This window comes from Halichoerus grypus, chromosome 14 (genome assembly GCF_964656455.1).
Source record: "Halichoerus grypus chromosome 14, mHalGry1.hap1.1, whole genome shotgun sequence".
Classification (NCBI taxonomy): domain Eukaryota; kingdom Metazoa; phylum Chordata; class Mammalia; order Carnivora; family Phocidae; genus Halichoerus; species Halichoerus grypus.
The window spans coordinates 20,220,682-20,227,366 of NC_135725.1; positions in this window are offsets into that span (position 1 = coordinate 20,220,682).

A 6,685-nucleotide genomic window follows, 5' to 3' on the forward strand; every position below is an offset into this window, starting at 1 on the left:
GGAGGGGGAGAAGAACCATGAGAGACGATGGACTCTGAAAAACAAACTGAGGGTTCTAGAGGGGAGGGGGGCGGGAGGATGGGTTAGCCTGGTGATGGGTATTGAGGAGGGCACGTTCTGCATGGAGCACTGGGTGTTATGCACAAACAATGAATCATGGAACACTATATCTAAAACTAATGATGTAATGTATGGGGATTAACATAACAATAAAAAAATTAAAAAAAATCACTTCCTCATTTTTTACATAGTAGAGTTATGTCACATAACTCTTGTCGACATAAGTCCTGCCTTGTTATCACTGCTAATGTGATAGGATATTTTGACTGATTGTATTTTCTAAGTGGTATATATTAAAGCTATTACATTTTGTACTTCTATTTTGCATTAAACCCATATCAAAATATTTCATTCTAATAGTTTTCCCCCCATTCATTCTTTTGGCTTTCTAGGTGGAGAATTTTATCATCTAAGATAATGATACAATAAAAACTATATCTTTTTTTGTACCAATGTCAAGAATTTTGAGGATAATTTTGAATAATTTGCTTGTGAAGGGTATTGTTCCTAGTTTTAATAGCTTTTCCCCCCTCCAGTGTAGTGTCAGAAATACAATGCTCTACGTTTGGGATCCCCTTCTCGGGGCCGTGGCAGACATCGCCAAATTATCATCGTGTTTTGTATTTCAAGTTTTCTCAATATGCATTTGGTGCTTTTATTTGGACTAAGTATCTCTATTTTAAATATATAATTCAAGTTATGTCATTTCCATTCTCTCTGTGACATCATCCCCTTTTATTTTCTTCCTAGCACTTACCCCAGTCTAAAACTCTTATTTACATATGAGTTTACTTTGTTTACTCTCTGTCTCCTACTTATTTAGGACCAGGGCCTCATTTGCCCTTGTATACTTAGAGCCTAGGATACTACCTGGCACATAAAGGTTTTCAATGCATATTCATTGATAAATGACTCCAGACAACCAAAGACTCAGCTGTTCCTAGTTCTCTTTCTGTCTCTAGTCCTACTTACAACACTTTTCTTTAGGTGGTTATGCATCGCATTTTTGTTAGTCTTTCTCCATGTATTTTGGGGTTCTGTTGTTAGGTGCATATAGGTTTATAATTGTTACGATGGATTAACCATTTTATCATTACATTATGTCCTTTGTCTCTTGTAATAGTTCTTGACTTAAAGTGTATTTTATCTAATATTAATAGCCACCTACTTGTGTCTTTGGATCTAAGGGGAATCTCATAGAGAGCATACATTTGGATGATTTTTGCTTAATCCATCCTGCCAATCTTTACCTTTGGATTAGAGAGTTTAGTCCACCTCTATTTAAAGTAATTACTGATAAGACAGGATTTACTTCTGTCTTTTTGCTATTTGTTTTCTGTATATCTTTTATCTCTTTTGTTCCTCAATTCCTCCAATATTGACTTCTTTTGTGTAAAATGGATATTTTCTAGTGTGCCTTTTTAATTCCTTTGTTGTTTCTTTGACTACATTTTTTAAAAGGTTTTGTTTATTTACTCGAAAGAGAGAAAGAGAGAGAGAGAGAGAGAGAGCATGAGTGGGGGAGGAGCAGAGGGAGAAGCAGGCTCCCCACTGAGCAGGGAACCCAATGCGGGACTCAATCCTGGGACTCTGGGATCATGACCCGAGCCAAAGGCAGACGCATAATGACTGAGCCACCCAGGCATCCTCTTTGACTACATTTTTAGAGTTGTTTTCTTAATGACTGTCATGAGGACTGCAATTAAAAACTTAATTTATAACATCTAGATTCAGAGTTCAGATTAATACCAAATAAATTTTAACAGTATACAATATACTATATGCCTCTTTCCCCTCCCCCCCTTAGAGATTTTATGCTCATAAATTACACATTGTGTGCCCATCACTATAGGTTTATCATTGTTTTATGCAATTGTCTTTTAAATAAGATAGGAAAAAAGAGGAGTTACAAACTGAAATAACATTAATATTGCCTTTTATATTACATACATAGTTGTCTTTACTGGTGTTCTTTATTCACATACATTAAAGTTGCTATCTCCTGTCCTTTCATTTCAGTTGAAAGGACTCACTTTAGCATTTCTTATAGGGCATGTCAGCAAGTGAGAAACTCTGATAATACCTTAATTTTTTCTCATTTTTGAAGTACATTTTGCTAAATATAGAACTTTTCATTGAAAGTGTTTTCTTTCTGCACTTTGAATATGTCATCCTACTGCCTTCTGATGAGAAGTTTCTGATGCTCCATAGTATCTGGTGAGAAATAAACTGTTATTTTTATTGATGGTCCTTTGTTCATGGTATGTCACTTTTCTCTCTGTTGCACTGCTTTCAAGATTCTCTTTGTGTCTTTGGCTTTTGACTGTTCAATTATGATATATCTGAGTATGGTTCTCTGAGTTTATACTACTTAGAGTGTTTTGAGCTTTGTGAGTGTGAATATTAATCTTTTTCATCAAATTTAAGAAGTTCTCAGCCTTTCATTTCTCAAATATTCTTTCTGCCTTTTTTTTTTTTCCTCCCTTCCTTCTGGGCTTCTAGTTTATTTATCTTGGTATATTTGATGGCATCCCGTCAGGCTTTTAATCTGTTCATTTCTCTTCTTTTTTCTATTTCTTATAATGGGTAATGTCAGTTGACCTATCTTCAAGCTAACTGACTCTTCTGCCTACTTGAATCTGCTGCTCAGCCCCACTAGTATATCTTTCATTTCAGTTTTTGTACTTTCCAAGTCCACGATGTTTATTTGGTTCCATTTTGTGATTTCTCTTTACTGGTATTCTTTATTCATGAGGCATTATTCTGGATGTTTTTCTCTAGGTTTTTCTTTTTTAAGATTTTATTTATTTATTTGAGAGAGAGAGAGAGAGCACAAGAAGGGGGAGCTGCAGAGGGAGAGAGAGCAGACTCCCTGCTGAGCAAGGAGCCTTATTTGGGGCTCGATCCCAGGACCCTGGGACCATGACCCCAGCCAAAGGCAGATGCTTAACCAACTGAGCCACCAAGCACCCCTCTCTGGTTCTTTATACATGATTTCCTTTAGTTCTTTGAATACATTTCAAAGAGCTGATTTAAGATCTTTGTCCAGTAAGTCCAATATGTGAGCTTTCTCAAGGACAGCTCCTATCGATTGTTTATTTTTCTGTGTATGATTCATATTTTCTTGTTTCTTTTCATGCCTCTGTTGTTGTTGTTTGAAACTAGACGTTTTTAATATTTTAGTGTGGTGAGTCTGGAAATCAGATTCTCCTCTCTTCAGGATTTGTTGCTGCTTATTGTAGTTATTTTTGTGTGTTTGGTGACTTCTCGAAACCACTTTTGTAAAGCTTTTGTTCTTTGTTGTGGCTATAGCTTAGTTGTCAGCTAGTTTTTAGATAGACATTTCCTTAAATGCCTGGAACCAAAACAAGCAAACAAGAAAGACAACCCAGTGTTTGCAAATGGGCCCTCTGAGTTTATAGGGTATGTATTCAACACTCAAGCTGGTGGTTTGCAACTCTTTAATAGCCTCACTTCTACTTGAGAAGAGCCTCAAAATCAGCTAAAAATGAGAGCTTAGGACCCTCTGAGGTATTTTCTGAGCATGTGAACAGCCCTGGGCATGTATACAGTCTTCTAGACTCCAAGAGATATGTTAGAATTGTTCAGAACCCCCATGCACCCTACCCAAGACATCTCATTCCCCCGCCTTTTCCCCCAGGCTTCTTGGCTAGTCCATTGTATGCCCCAACTGCTATCCACTGCCCCAAGAAACAGCCACTAAAATATTTACCTGTAGTTTTGACAAATGTCCAAAGGGCAGTGACTTTAGCTGGGCAAGTTCTGAATTAGCCAAGATAAAGACCAAGCCATTTGAGAATGTCTTCTACAGGGTCAGCAGACAGATCTAATCTAGGCAAGTTTTTGCAAATGAGGTCCTTTTACTCCTTCAGAAGCAGGTGTCAGTAATGTGGGCTGTAAACTTGAAGACCACCACTGAGCTGGCAAGGGGGTGCTGGGAGTAGGGTAAGTGAAAATGGGACAAAGCTTGCATTTCTTAATGACATTCACCCATTTTTGTTTTGTTTTGTTTTGTTTTGTTTTGTTTTGTTTTGTTTTGAGATTCAGCCATAATTCTTAACTAAGCTCTGCCCAGGTTGCTATGAGTTTTTAGTTAGTTTCCAGATTTCTGAAAAAGTTGATATTAAAATTTTTGCCTGTTTTAAAAATTGCTTTTATGAAGAGGTAGGCTTTTGGAATTCCTTATACCACTATTTTCTTTGATGTTACCTCCTTTGTGTAATTTTTAAAAATAAAAATATCCCCCTATTTCCAGTTGCCTTACATTATTCATTCACGTGTTTTTCTGGGCGGGGGGAAGATTTTAAATGAAGAAAATTTAAATGAAAAACATTTAGATTGTAAGCAATCTAAAGATCTGCTCAAGATCTCTGGGTTGATGAATTATTTTTCTTAAAATTGTAATAATAATAATAATAATAATAATATCTATCCTGAAGAAATTATTATGTACTAGGCATTGCCTATGTGCTTTATATACATTATCTTTATTAATCCATACAGCTATTCTAATGCTGTAGTTACTTTTATTATCCTTATTTTATACCTCAGAAAACTAGTATTTAAAGAGATTAAATTCAAGGTCATATAAGTAGCAGGGGGCAGAGCTGTGATTCATATCAATGTCATTCTGATTTCAGATTATTGTTCTTAACCATGGTGCAGGAGAGGAAGCAATTCAGAATTCCATATCTGATTTTGATGTATATATAGGCTTTTGTTGTTACCATTACTATTAAAGTTCATATTATCAGATATTAATATATTGGGTGAAAACTAGGATATTGACCTGAATACACCAATCAACAAATATTTACTGAATACCTCTCAGATGTCAGTATTGTGCTAGACATTTCTTAGGATAAAATGTGATTATTGCCTTCAAGAATCCAATTATCTACCAAGAAAGTGAGAATAACTATGTGAGAAATAATTAAGCTCTAAACTATAAGATACTAAAAATAAATTCAATGGGAGTTCAGAGAAAGAAGGTCATTGGTCACAGGCTGTAGGCAAAGAAAAGCTTCATGAAACCATTGAAATAAACTTGAAGAATAAAGAGGATTGAGCACGACTTAGCAACTTAAGGATTCGTAGCTTAATTTGATGATTCAATTAAAAAAACATTTTTCTAGTGCAGACTATATTCAAGGCATTGGAACTAAAAAAGATGAGGCTGCAGACACACCCTTAAGGAATTCAAATTGTTTTTTTAATATATAATGCAAAATATTGCATTGTTGGTTTATATAAAGTGCTTCAGACAAATGCAAGAAGTAATTAAACCTGTCTGTAAGAGTCAGAGAAAAATTTAACAATTTCAGAGAGCAAATGGCTCTCAAACTGGCCATAAGGAGTGAGGTAGCAGCAGTTGACTCTATTATCCTTATGCTGCTGCGTGGACCCAACCCTCCTGGGCATTGGTAAGGGCATTCCAACAAGCCGCCGCCATTTCTCATACCAGCAGACCAAGCTCTTTCCTTCCTGTCTATACTGGCTTTTTTTCAATGTGGTAATACGGCAGTGTGGATGGTCAGCTACAGGATTTATTGTCCGTACTAACTTGATGAGAGTCTAAGGGAGAATAAAGTGGTCTTAAGTACTGAAGAAATTCTTGGTTTTAAGTATGAACATTTAAAAATATTACCTGCATCCCCTATTTTGTTCGCTCTCTTTCCTCCATCTAGATTTCTATCTGTTTTCCTTCAGTGAGCATTAGAGTATCACGAACACTGCTAGGCTCCACTTCTTCAAGTTCTTTCTATTTTTATGGCATTGTAAGATAGGGAGGGATTTGGTGTCCCAGACAACCTTATTTGGCACCTGCATAGTCCTTCTTTGATGGCAGCACTTAATTATTTTAAAGCTGGTTGGTTTCCTTCCAAGTGCACTGCAAACCATATTGTTAATCTTGTAAATGCCAGTTGGGGTTAAGCTGACTTGACTTTTTTTTTTTTTCACTGTCCTTGTACTGTGGGTTCAGCTTATTTGGCAAAGCTGATTTTTCTTTACTTATGTCTATTTCTAATGTACTATTAGAAGACTTAAAAAAAAAATTTATATCCCATCAGCAATTCTCCAGGAACACAGATTTGCAGAATAGCAGTCCAGGTAGAAAGGTAAGCAAGGGCACAGGGTTGGAAAAGACCCGTCCACAGAACATGAGGTTTTCAGAGTAGGTAGAGCAGAAGCCTGTTAGGACAGGAGATCGAGGTGGAAAAGAAGCTAATGGTCAGGTTATACATAAAGACAAGGTGTCTGGACTTTATTCCATTGAATAAATGCAATAGTGACAGATCTGTGAATTGTGAGATTACTTTGTTAGCGGAATAGGGGATGGATTAGAAGGAGGCAAATGGCAATATAGTGTTGGGGCACTGGTCTTAAGGTCATTAAAGAAGTCATTAGGTAGTAATCCATCTGTAGTTGTATTCTAATGTGGTAGGGATTTTTTTTTTTTTTTAAGTAGTTGAAATTGGTTAGAAAAGGAAGTGGTACAGGAAAGAAGAGAAAGGTTAGTCTAATTTTAAATAATCATCATTTATTCTTTATGGTCATTGACATGACTAACTGAAGTTATGTATTTTTATGAAAGTTAAAAGTA